Here is a 13,503-nt window from a genome sequence, read left to right as displayed (position 1 = left end):
GCTTAAAGCCAGCAGTAAACACCTCTCGCCTCAAGCTGCTCTTTCACTTCAATCTGTGGGTGGTGAGTAGCGCCTAGAGGCGGCCCGTGAAAGCCCGATATAAGTTACTTCAGTTCTGCTTGTCCCAGGGCTGAGAGCCAGCAGTAAACACCCCTCGGCCTCAAGCTGCCCTTTCACTTCCACCTGTGGGTGGTGGTTTCCTCTGCAGCAGGATGCTGACAGCACATGAACAGAACACGAGCAGACAGACAGACCCTCGTCGCCCCAGGTCAGCAGACACCCTGCCGGATCTCCACCTGAAGGACCCATTCCCAGCTGCAGCAGGTGAGCAGCTCTGGTACGCGCCAGGAGAGTAACAAAACTTAAGCGCCTCCCACCCCCAGTACCTGAAGGGGTCTCCCCGGACGGACCCAGGCAGGGGCCTGCACACCACTGTACTGTGGTGAGTGGGCCCCCGTGGAGCTCGACAGCCCCCGCACTGCGGGGGGAGGGGGCTTTGTTATGCGACTGGTACGCGCGCTTTGTCGTTAGGAATTGCATGCTCCTTCTAACCGCAACACCGGGAAACAAGGAAATCAAGCGCCCACCTTATAGTCAGACAAGGGCTGAGACCCTCACACCTCCAGGCGACGGTGCCACTACTCCTCCTGCACAATTGGAGGTTCTTCCCCTGCTCTGGAAGGGCCTCCTGCTTCTTTCCTGCCTGCTTTCTGACTTGGCACACACTTAAGCTATGTTCTTTAGTTTTTATAGCGCCAACCTTCTATGAGTTTACATTATCCTTCTGGGCGCTCTCTAGTTGTTCCCTTCCTGCAAACCAACGACCGCGCCACTGCAACGGGTGTCCGTCCGAAACCCGCAACAACCGGGAGGTGTTGACCCTCCTTCTGTGCCTAGTTTTGGTCAAGGTGTTACATTCATGACGAGGCGCGGCCATGCCAACATAAAGCGCCCCAGTCTGTCAGCATTGAGAGAGCCAGGTCCATCGGTGCCCTCTGTTTGTGGCCCAGCGCAGCCTCGGTCCTTGGTGGTTCTGGCTAGAGACATGTGTACAGGGATGTAGCTTGGTCTTTAAGGTTATTTTTTGGGGGGGAGGGGGGGGGATGGGGTGAGCGTCACATTTCCAACAATCAGCTGGTGCATGATGTTGAAATATATTGAACTGTTAACGCGTCCCTTTATGATAATTTATTATACATCAGGACTCGTTTTAGGCCAATGGATCTTTTGACCCTGTTGAGAGACACCTTAGGACGAGATAGCTAATCAATATGTCTATGATGTCATCAATTTTATCACAACAATACATTTCACTTTAGTCAGTCATTAATCAATTCAAAACACTACCATGACCTTGCAGTCATGAATAACCACACCAGTTTAGTAGAATTTTATGAATTGTATTCCCTATTGGTTACAGTTTTAAAAGCAGGTGCGTAAATCTCAAAACCAAGAAACATAATAGCATAGTCACGATATGGCAACCTTGATAAGATTTCATTAAGGCGAGAATCATAAACATCAAAACATAACACAGCGTAAACATAGATCAATATAGCCAAGTGCCAATAACGCGTCAGTTCAACAAAGCATAGATTTGGTTGTTTGTCTATTTGCGTCAATTTAGTGAGCACCTGTCCTAACTGCTAATTAGCATTGGCATGTTGGGCTTCATGCAAAACAATTTAGAACACCAATTTGGAAAACATCTAACTATGGTCTCTGTCAAAAGTAAGCAGTTGGTACCTAGAAAGGAAAAGCAAACAGACAAATCACAAATGCAGTGTCAGCACCTGTAAGCTCCGCCCGCTGAGCCACGCCCCGTCCACCCTCGAAGTAGGTAGGGGAATTCCCGCCTCTTGCCAGGATGATGGACAGCTTTCCAAGGCGACCCCACTGCGTTTGCCGCCGACTCGCGTGGTGCGTTGTTGATGCGCAGGGGCGCGAGGACATCTCCGCAGGGACGCACTAGTGGCAATGACATTGCCGGGGGCACACAAGGTTGCTGAAGACGTTTTGCCCCCGTGGCCCATCACGTACCCTAGTGTACAATGTGGAAACGGCAGATGCCGCGGTTGAAGCTCACCTTCTGGAAAGGACGGCCCACCCTGGCTCTTGGGCTTAGCAGGGATGGGGCGGGGCGTGGCTGTGCGCTCAGAGATCCCATGGCGGAGGAGATCTGGAATCCTTCCTGGAGGTGAGCTGATGATGTGCTGGAGCGTGGTCTGTGTCTGACTGGGACGCGCGGGTTCTGTCTTCCTCTGCTGGAGACACAGAGTGGAGGGTTTCTCCCTTTGTGGAGCACCTGTGGGCTCCGCCCGCTGGGCCACGCCCCGTCCACCCTCGAGGTAGGTGGGGGAGTTCCCGCCTTTTACCAGGATGATGGATGGACGACTAAGTATTTTTTACCCATGATTCTAATTATGTATTGTATGTGCAGATGTGTGTGTATAGTCATGTGTGTGTGTATAAATATATATATATATGTGTATGTATGTGTATATGTTGTTTCTGTGCCTGGCATGTTTCTATGAATTTCTGCTCTCTTTTTATCACACTTATCTACTCATCACTCTTATGTCATGTCTCTATCAAACTATCCTCCATTCTCACTCGGACTCATCCCAAATCCCTTCGACCACTTTCATCTCCTAAATATCTCTGCCTAAGCTCATCCCTCCACCCCCACATCTAACTCACCAAACCTCACTCTACCTCTGTGACCTCCCACACAACCCTACTAAATTCTCCTGCATTCATCTCACCCTGCTAATATGCTCTCCCTAACCCTTCCACATCCTCTTTCCCCTCCGCCCCCCTTTTATTCATCTCAAGCCTTTGGATTGAGTAAATGAAGGATAAACTCCCAATTAACACTTCTGGATTTCTTTCCTCCTCCACCCCTCCATTACTCCAGTCAATCTAACTAACAAACTCTCATATCCGCAACTCAAATTAACTCATAATAATACTAAAACTGTACTCCTTATTAAATTATACTAATCCATCACTAATTCTTGTTTGGGTACCGGAGTAGCGTGCTACTCATCGAAAAGCGCTTCGACGCCTCGTCAGGGGTAGTAAGCGCTATATAAATACGATTACATTTACAATTACAATAATTACCCTCCAAGGCTTAGGTCAGCGCACAGGTTCATTCTTCGTCTTCAGGACATCAGTCAATTCGCCATCAGTCAGAACTAAGCTCCGGGGCAAAATGGGGCACTTCCCTCATCAGGAGGTAAAGCGTAAATGGGCAATCTAAGGAAAAGGATGGTTTAAGTAAAACCAAGTATGTCGCCAAATAGAGTGACAAAGTTTCTGGATAAAATCAATAGCATTCCCTACCTAATTCTAAATGGCTCCCTGTGTCATGGGTTTTTATCCCTTTTTCATTGTACATTCCCCTAAAATTCTATTGGATATTTGTTATACCCCGCTATCTTTACCCTATTAGAAAACAGATTATGTCATTAATCTTTCACCCCATATTATTATACAAGCTTTTCATTGGTCCTCGTGTTCGATGTCTTCAGAGGTGGCACATCCGGTATGATTTCATCTTTTTGTAATTCTTTGCACATCTTTTGGTCAGTAGCTCCATTGTCTTCACCAGTTTGAACGACCTTGTACATTACATTAATCTACACTGTTTCATTTTGTCTAATATTTTCTACAAGCAATGAAGAATTCATGGGAATGGATCTACTATGGTTACATTTCGGCTTCTAGTTTGAAGAAAACAAGAGGTCATGTCTTTGCGAGTCAGCATACTGCAAGATAGGAAAAATACATTTAATATGAGAGCCAAGCAGCTAAGCTTCGGCTCATGCTAACTTAAGGCCTACAAGGATTTCAGCACAAACTCAATAACGCAATTATTAATAATTAGTAAAAAACTTATTCAGTATAACATTTATAAACATTTTAGTCATCATCATTAGTCCATGTGGTCACATTTCGAGTGCATGTTTAAGCAAAATTCACTACTTCTGTTTCTATGCGGCATTATCACACATTAATTCATAAACATTGCATGTTAATATAGAATATATATAAGCTACGCTCTCTCAATACCACAAGCTGGCACACAAGAGGGGCTTGGGGGCAGCGGAAAGGGAGAGGAATAAAATGTTTTCTAGCATTCCTATTAAGAATTGTTCAATTCTATTAAGGACATGGAGGCAAGGATTATGCTTTTCTTCCTTCACTTTAATTTACTCAGCAGCCAATTAGAAACAAGAGAAAACAAATACTTCAAATCCCATGAATCAGTACATCATGTGATCAACCATAGAGCTACTGTCCTATATAAACAGGTAAACACACTTCCCCCTCCTCTTTTTTTGCGTAAGGTCCAAACAGATAACAACACCCAAAGAGTAAACTATCCATCAGCAAACAGAATTTGCAAGTCCCAAGAGCCGCGAATCCAGTTTTCGGCCTCCACAAGTACAGCGCTTCTTCATGAACAGCAGAAGCTTGACGGACTCCAAACAGTAAGAACACCTGGATGTCTCCATCCGCTTAAAGAAATTGGTTCATTTGTCCTTGTTATCTATAAAATAAAATAAAAAATCAGAGCCATAAAATCTGATACCAAAACATATTTCACGTCATAATCCAAAAATAACATTAGGTGAGAAGAGCACAATAAGGGTATATCAGAACGGGAACATAGAATGATCAACTGACGGTAATATCATAGATATAAAAAATCTGAATCAATGTGCAAACAGGATAATCCTCGCCTTCGCGTCCTTAATAGAATTGAAAATGCAAATGCTAGAATTTTTTTAAATTCTTTGTCAGGACCGGAGGCTCCGATTATGCTTCTTAAAGCTGTCCCACCACAACTTAAGCAATATCGATAATAGGCTTATAATAAAAAGAATTAGACATAGACTCAGGGGACCAGTCTGCCACCTTCATTATGTCTTCTAGGCAAGTCCCTAACGAAAAAGACTTAGACGCCGTGTTTCTTCTTGTAGAATGAGCCCCAAACTTGGAAATGTCAGTGCCAGCTTCACTTAATAGCCATGTTACCCATCTAGCCAAAGTCGCTGATGTAACAGGAAGGTAAGGTTTGACTAAAGAAATTAGCACTTGACCCCCCCCATATCAGAACGAAATTCTTCCGTACATACCTCGTACACTTTCAGACATTGTACCATGCAGAGTTTAGGATTATCCTCACAATTAGGGTAAGAAACCAATTTGGAGTTGCATTTGGTACAATAAGAAATAAAGAAAGTTACCCCTTTAGTAGAGAAAATTGTACCCGTAAGTCTAGGGCTTTAACATCCGAAACTCGTTTATACAAAATCAAATAGTAAAGTGGCGAATTTAGCAGAGAGTTGCTTTCTGGGCAGAAATCTATTATCAGGCCAGGATTCTAAAAAACGCAAAACCACATTGTCATCCCATAGGATGGAATGTGGATGGCAAGGTGGATTGGACATCCGGATGCCTTTTAGGAGATTACACACAATGGGAAGCTCCCCAGTGGGTTTACTCTCCACCGGTAAATGACCAACAGAAATGGCAGATCTATAATTATTTACCGATCTGTAGGCCAAATCCAAAGACGCCAAAGAGGATACCAAATTCAGGACCAGACTACAATACTGTTTGAAATGGGTTTTTTTTATTGGCAGTCAGGTTACCCTCTGTCCAAGCAAGAACCCTCTCTCTAGTCAGTGTAAGTCACATACAATCCAAAATTAGCCTGTGCCCACCCTCTGGTAGCTTGGCACGAGCAGTCAGGCTTAACTTAGAAGGCAATGTGTATAGTATTTGTGCAATAAATCATACAATACCACAATCTAGCACCACAAAAATACACCACACAGTGTTTAGAAAAATATATAATATTATCAGGATAATTGTAGAACAAAACGAATAAAGATGCAATGTGAAATTGTTGAGATATCACTGGAAAGCGATATAAAGTGTCTTAAGTCTTTAAAAAGTAAACAAAGTCTCTTTCAAGCACAAAGTACCTGGTTTGGAGTAGAAAATCTCTGCGGAGGGCCGCAGAAGAAGAGATACGTGGAAAAATGGTGTGTGCGTCGATTTCTCCCCAGCACACATGGACTTGCGTCGTTATTTTTCACGCGGGGAAGTCGTGCGTCGTTTTCCTGTGCGCGGACAGTCTCTATCTGTGGGTCGCGGGATTACCAGATGTCCCGGGTCTGTGCGTGGATTCTCCTGCTTGTTTTCCGGCTGCACGTCGTTCTGCGGGGCTGTGCCTCGAAGTTTTGCTCTCAAGGCAGGCGTCGCGTCGATTTCTCCTCTGGAGGTCGGGCGGCGTTGTCCTTGCGAGGCCGTGCGTCGAAGTTCCGGTCGTCCCGAAGACGTTGCGTCCATCAGCGTCGGTGTGTGGCGTTTTTCTCGCCGTGAAACAAGCTGTGCGTGGAAAATTCGGTGCACGAAGCGTCCAAGTGAAAACGATAAGTCTTTTTGGTCCTGAGACTTCAGGGAACAGGAGGCAAGCTCTATCCAAGCCCTTGGAGAGCACTTTCACAGCCAAACAAGAGTTCAGCAAGGCAGCAGGCCAACAGCAAGGCAGCAGTCCTTTGTAGAAAGCAGACAGGTGAGTCCTTTGAGCAGCCAGGCAGTTCTTCTTGGCAGGATGTAGTTTCTGGTTCAGGTTTCTTCTCCAGCATGTGTCTGAGGTAGGGCTGTTTTATACCCAAATGTGCCTTTGAAGTGGGTGAGACTTCAAAGAGTGGCTAAGAAGTGCACCAGGTCCCCTTTCAGTTCAATCCTGTCTGCCAGGGTCCCAGTAGGGGGTGTGGCAGTCCTTTGTGTGAGAGCAGGCCCTCCACCCTCCCAGCCCAGGAAGACCCATTCAAAATGCAGATGTATGCAAGTGAGGCTGAGTACCCTGTGTTTGGGGTGTGTCTGAGTGAATGCACAAGGAGCTGTCAACCAAGCCCAGCCAGACGTGGATTATAAGGCACAGAAAGATTTAAGTGCAAAGAAATGCTCACTTTCTAAAAGTGGCATTTCTAGAATAGTAATATTAAATCCGACTTCACCAGTCAGCAGGATTTTGTATTACCATTCTGGCCATACTAAATGTGACCTTCCTGCTCCTTTCAGATCAGCAGCTGCCACTTCAACAATGTATGAGGGCAGCCCCAATGTTAGCCTATGAAGGGAGCAGGCCTCACAGTAGTGTAAAAACGAATTTAGGAGTTTTACACTACCAGGATGTAAAACTACACAGGTACATGTCCTGCCTTTTACCCACACAGCACCCTGCTCTAGGGGTGACATATGTAGAAAAAGGGGAGTTCTATGCTTGGCAAGTACTTTTAAATGCCAAGTCGATGTGGCAGTGAAACTGCACACACAGGCCTTGCAATCGCAGGCCTGAGAAAAGGTTAAGGGGGCTACTTAAGTGGGTGGCACAACCAGTGCTGCAGGCCCACTAGTAGCATTTAATCTACAGGCCCTAGGCACATATAGTGCACATTACTAGGGACATATAAGTAAATTAAATAGTCCAATCAGGTATGATCCAAAGTTACCATGTTTAAAAAGGGAGAGAGCATATGCACTTTAGCACTGGTTAGCAGTGGTAAAGTGCGCAGGGTCTAAAAGCCAGCAAAACAGGGTCCAAAAAGTGGGGTGAGGCAGGCAAAAAGTTAGGGGTGACCACCCTAAGGCATGTCAGGTCTAACATGTGTCCCCCCATCTGAAAGTGGGGAGAGCTACCCGACCTCCTGGGAGCTCTCATCGCTAAGGCGTAAGTATCTGGAGAGACCATCCGCATTGGCGTGGTCAACCCCTGGGCGATGCTCCACCGTAAAGTCCATCCCCTGTAGGGAAATGGACCATCTCAAGAGTTTTGGATTCTCACCCCTCATCTGCATGAGCCATCTGAGGGGCCTGTGGTCTGTCTGAACCCGGAAGTGAGTCCCAAACAGGTAGGGTCTTAGCTTCTTCAGTGCCCAGACGACAGAAAATGCTTCTCTCTCAATAGCACTCCACCTTTGTTCCTGTGGTAATAGTCTTCTGCTAATAAAGACTACTGGTTGGTCTGAGCCCTCCTCATTCAGCTGTGCTAGAACAGCCCCTATGCCATGCTCTGAAGCGTCTGTCTGCACAATACATTCCTGGGAGTTGTCCGGGGCCTTGACCACGGGGGCCGTGCACATGGCTTCCTTCAGAGAATCAAAGGCTTTCTGATAGGCCTCTGTCCAATTCACCAACCTAGGTTGTTTCTTGGAAGTGAGTTCTGTCAAGGGGGACACAATGGTACCATAGCCCTTGACGAACCTGCGGTAGTATTCAGTGAGGCCCAAAAATGCTCTCACCTCAGTCTGTGTTCTAGGTGGTTGCCAGGCCTTGATAGTTTCAATCTTGGCCTGGAGTGGCTGCACCTTGCCACCACCTACTAGGTGTCCCAAGAACACCACGGAACCCTGTCCAATCTGGCACTTACTAGCCTTGATAGTCAGGCCTGCCTGTTGCAGAGCCTGAAGCACCTCCTTGAGGTGGAGCAGGTGTTCCTCCCAGCTGGAACTGTAGACAGCTATGTCGTCCAGGTAAGCTGCACAAAAGTCATCTTTACCAGCGAGGACCCCGTTAACCAACAGTTGAAAGGTAGCAGGGGCATTTTTCAGCCCAAATGGCATCACCCGGAATTGGTAGTGGCCATCAGGGGTGGAAAAAGCGGATCTTTCTTTAGCCCCCTCAGTCAGGCCAATCTGCCAGTACCCGGAAGTAAGATCGAACGTACTCAGGAACTTGGCAGCGCCTAGCCTGTCAATGAGCTCATGAGCTCGGGGGATGGGGTGAGCATCAGTCCGGGTGACTGAATTGAGACCCCGGTAGTCCACACAGAACCGGAGTTCTGGCTTCGCATCCGGGGCAGTAGCCTTGGGAACCAATACCACAGGGCTGGCCCAGGGACTACTGGATTTCTCAATAACCCCCAAAGTCAACATCTTGGAGACCTCCTCCTTGATGCTGGCCTTCACCTTATCCGACAACTTGTACATTTTGTTCTTTACAGGGGGACTGTCACCTGTGTCAATGTCATGCACACAGAGGTGGGTTAGTCCAGGAGTAAGGGAGAACAGGGGGGAGAACTGCTCTAACAGCTCATAGCAGTCCCCTCTCTGGGTTGGAGTCAGAGATAATGACACCCCCTACTGACCCATCCCCTTCTTTAACAGCGAGGAGGTCGGGGAGAGGTTCACTCTCCTCTTCCATGCCCTCATCTGTGACCAGGAGCATACTGACCTCTCAAAGTGAGGTTTGAGCCGGTTGTGATGGAGGACCCTTAGCGGGTACCTAGGGGTCTTGAGGTCCACTAGGTAAGTGGCCTCCCCTTTACGCTCCTTGATCTCAAAGGGGCCAGTCCAGCGGTCCTGGAGAGCCCTGGGCTCTACTGGCTCCATCACCCAAACTTTGTCTCCAGGTGAGAACTCAACTAGAGTGGCCTTCTGGTCAATACCACTCCTTCATCACCTCTTGACTGGCCTCAAGGTTACTCTGAGCCTGCTTCCAGAAGCGTTGGGTTTGTTTGCGGAGGGCCAGCATGTAGCTGACCACATCCTGGGGAGGTGCCTGGGGAGCTTTCTCCCAGCCCTCCTTAACAATGCTTAGGGGTCCCCTAACAGGGTGACCATAGAGAAGCTCAAAGGGGCTGAACCCCACCCCTTTTTGGGGCACCCCTCTATAAGCAAACAGGCAGGGTAAGAGGACGTCCCACTTACGCCTCATGGCCTCAGTCAGGCCACCAATCATGCCTTTCAGGGTCTGGTTGAATCTCTCAACAAGCCCATTGGTTTGAGGATGATAAGGGGTGGTAAACCGGTAGGTCACCCCACACTCATCCCACATGGTCTTCATGTATGCAGACATGAAGTTTGTGCTCCTGTCAGACACAACCTCCTTAGGGACTCCCACACGGGTAAATATTCCCAACAGGGCTCTGGTCACCACCTGTGCAGTCACTGTTCTCAGAGGGATTGCCTCTGGATAGCGGGTGGCATGGTCCACCAAAACCAGGATAAACCTGTTGCCCAAGGCAGTTTTGGCGTCCAAGGGACCAACAATGTCGATGCCCACCCTTTCAAAGGGGGTGCCAACGACTGGGAGTGGGAGCAGGGGAGCTTTAAGCCATTTCCCTGTCTTCCCACTAGCCTGGCAGGTGGGGCAAGCTCTGCAGAAGTTATCTGAGGCTTTCCTCATTCTGGGCCAATGAAAGTGGGTGTCAAGCCTGTCAAAGTTCTTGTCTTGGCCCAGGTGTCCTGCCAGGGGAATGTCGTGAGCCAGGCCTAGTAGGCATTTCCGGTAACACTGGGGGACCACCAGCACACAGTGTGCCCCAGGACCTGGAATCCTACGCTCACTGTAAAGGAGATCATTCTCCCAGTAACTATGGTGAGCGCCAGAGGCGTCACCTGCTGCGTGGTCTGGGGCCTGATTCCTCAGACCCTCAAGGGTGGGGCATTCTTTCTGTGCCTTGCAGAATGCTTCCCTGGTTGGCCCCCCTCTACTTGCCAGCCAGCAAGTTCAGGTAGGTTACCCAGGGCAGCTATGTCCTCCCCAGTTGGCTCAGGGGCCTCCTCCTCCTCCTCAGGGGCCTCGTCTACCACCGTGGGAACATTGGAGGTGGGTTTCCCGTGCCCCTGGCCCTCCCTTTTGGCAGCTGTCTGGGCCATCTTTCCAGGCTCCAGACGCCCTTGACTCCCTTCCTGGGCAGCCATGGACTGTATGGTCATGCAGACCCACTCAGGTAACCCTAACATCTCCAGGTGAGATCTGAGCTCTACTTCTTTCCAAGCAGTATGCTCAAGATCATTGCCTAACAGACAATCTACAGGCATGGCAGGACTCACAGCTACTTTCAGAGTACCCGAGACCACCCCCCCGCCCCCTCAAAGGGAACCAGAGCCACTGGTAGGTGACTCTCACGATTGGCAGCGACTATGACCTGGTGGAATGTATTAGGGACTTTCTGCTCTGTTGACACCAGCTGACTCTGGATAGTAGTCATACTGGCTCCTGTGTCACGCAGAGCCTCCACCTTATGCCCAATAATGGTGACCCACTGCCTGTACTTGGAAGTATTTCGGGGCATGTGGGCTTTGGGCACCATTTCTGTTTCTCCCAGGGACACTAGGGAAATCTCTACCTGCTCCCCAAAGCTATCTGGGTCGATCTCCCCCCCCAAGTGTTACACTAGTCAACCCAGGTGTCTGTCCGGTAGTGGACGCTGCCCTCTTGGAGTACTGGGGTTGGCCTTTATAGTGACCATACTGGTAACACTCCATGCATTTGGGGTTGGATTTCCCTGACCTAACATATGTCCCTGGCTTTTTCCCAAATCTGGAAAAGGAATGGTTGCCACCCCCTCCCTGGGAATTCTTTTGGGGGGCTTTTGAGAGTTCCTTATCTGTAAGTTGATCTTCCCCCTCTTTCTTCAGTTGGGAACCCTGACCACCTTTGTGAGTGTTTCCCCTCCCCTCCCCCAGGTACCTTTTTGGACACTCTGGTGCTAACCCGGAGGTCCGCCTCCTCAGCAAGCTTCCTGGGATTAGTCAGCTTACTATCTACCAAGTGCTGGCGCAACTCTGTATAGGTAACATTGAGTATATGCTCTCTCAGAATCAAGTCATATAACCTTTTATAATTATCTACTTTGTTGCCCCGCAACCATCTATTCAGTGCCTTACTGGAAAAGTCAAAGAAATCTACCCATGTTTGTGTGGTTTGTTTGGTGCTGTCCCTGAACCTCTGACGGTATCCCTCAGGGGTCAGCCCAAACTTGGCAAGTAAAATGGCTTTCTGAAGTGGGTATGTGTTTTGATCAGGTTGATCCAATGTGAGAAGTGTGTCCCTCCCCAATGGCGGCACATAACCCCACATAGCTACCCCCCATTGCCCTTCAAGAACCTCATGAGCCCTTAGTGCAACTTCATAAGCAGCTAACCATTTATCTATTTCATCTCCCACCAAAAAACTGGGCACCACATTTTTGGGTATACGAACCTTCTTTTCTCCAGCAGGTCCTGTCAGTATGCTGCCACCATTATTGCTGGATTCAGACTGTCTCGCCTTGACCTCCAGCTCCTTGAGACTCAGTTCATGAGCCAACAATAGTTTCTTTTCAGCCAAAGCTCTTTCAGCTTCCACCTGTTTGGCTGCCCTTTCATCTTCAGCTTGTTTGGCTGCTCTTTCAGCTTTTTTGGCTTCTCTTTCAGCTTCAGCTTGTTTGGCTTCTCTCTCTGCCCTTCTTTCCTCCTGTTGAGCCTCAATTTTCAGTTTTGCCATTTGCAATTGGAACTCCCTTTCCTCTCTCCTTTCCTCTGTGGTCAGGCTTTGCACAGAGAAACTGCTCCCTGGTCTGGAAGGGGGCACAATTGCAGTGGTAACATCATCCACTGATAGAAACAAATCCTCTGAGGGGCCATTTTCTGGCTTCTCTTCCTCATCATCCTCCTCTAAATGGGCTTCTGCCCAGGCCCTCAGCGCCACTTGAAAGTCCTCCTTTTTGGAGGCCCCTTGGGTGGGTACCCTCAGTGCCCTGCAGAACCCTCTTAGCTGTTTGACCGTATATGTATCCAACAGGACTAGGTCAAAGTCTCCTATTTGGGACCCGTCAGAGACATGTTGAGTGAGGATTTAGTTTTTGAAAATTGTCAGGAAAAACGAATTTGCAAAAAAGAGATAAAAATCAAGTTGACCTTCAACTGTGGGTAGGTAGTGAAATACTTAGCTACTGTATGTCACTGCACAAATACAAGTCCTATCCTCCCCGCTGATCACCAATGTTAGAAATGGGGTTTTTGGTTGGCAGTCAGGTTACCCTCTGTCCAAGCAAGAACCCTCACTCTAGTCAGGGTAAGTCACACACAATCCAAAATTAGCCTGTGCCCACCCTCTGGTAGCTTGGCACGAGCAGTCAGGCTTAACTTAGAAGGCAATGTGTAAAGTATTTGTGCAATAAATCATACAATACCACAAATATAGCACCACAAAAATACACCCCACAGTGTTTAGAAAAATATATAATATTTATCAGGATAATTGTAGATCAAAACGAATAAAGATGCAATGTGTAATTGTTGAGATATCACTGGAAAGCGATATAAAGTGTCTTAAGTCTTTAAAAAGCAAACAAAGGGGCAGATGTAGCAAATAGTTTGCGAGTCGCAAACGGTGAAAATCGCCGTTTCTGAGTCGCAAACGTGTGTTTGCTATGCAGAAATGCATTTTGCGAGTCGGAACCGACTTGCAAAATGCATTTCAGAGTCGCAAATAGGAAGGGGTGTTCCCTTCCTATTTGCGAGTCGCAGTGGTATGCAACTCCAATGGAGTCGCAGTTACCATCCACTTGAAGTGGATGGTAACCCACAAACCTTTGTGACTGGATCCCAAATAATTTTTTCAGAGCAGGTAGTGGTCCAAGGGACCACTACCTGCCCTGAAAAAATCCGAAACAAAAGGTTTCGTTTTTTTTTTCTAAGTGCAGCTCGT

At 47.8% G+C, this 13,503-nt stretch overlaps 1 protein-coding gene across 1 annotated transcript in view; it reads left to right on the top strand.

Moving 5' to 3' along the window:
* Positions 1 to 258: 258 nt before the first annotated feature.
* The window catches only part of LOC138286783 (apolipoprotein L3-like), a 486,723-nt gene continuing 473,478 nt past the window's right edge, over positions 259 to 13,503 (top strand). Inside the window, exon 1 of the mRNA XM_069227283.1 lies at positions 259 to 324. The gene's annotated coding sequence lies outside the window, so the exon portion shown is untranslated. The remainder of the gene's footprint in view (positions 325 to 13,503) is intronic.

The sequence above is a fragment of the Pleurodeles waltl genome, chromosome 3_2, assembly GCF_031143425.1.
Source record: "Pleurodeles waltl isolate 20211129_DDA chromosome 3_2, aPleWal1.hap1.20221129, whole genome shotgun sequence".
In the NCBI taxonomy this organism is placed as follows: Eukaryota; Metazoa; Chordata; class Amphibia; order Caudata; family Salamandridae; genus Pleurodeles; species Pleurodeles waltl.
This window is presented reverse-complemented; position numbering and strand designations above follow the sequence as displayed.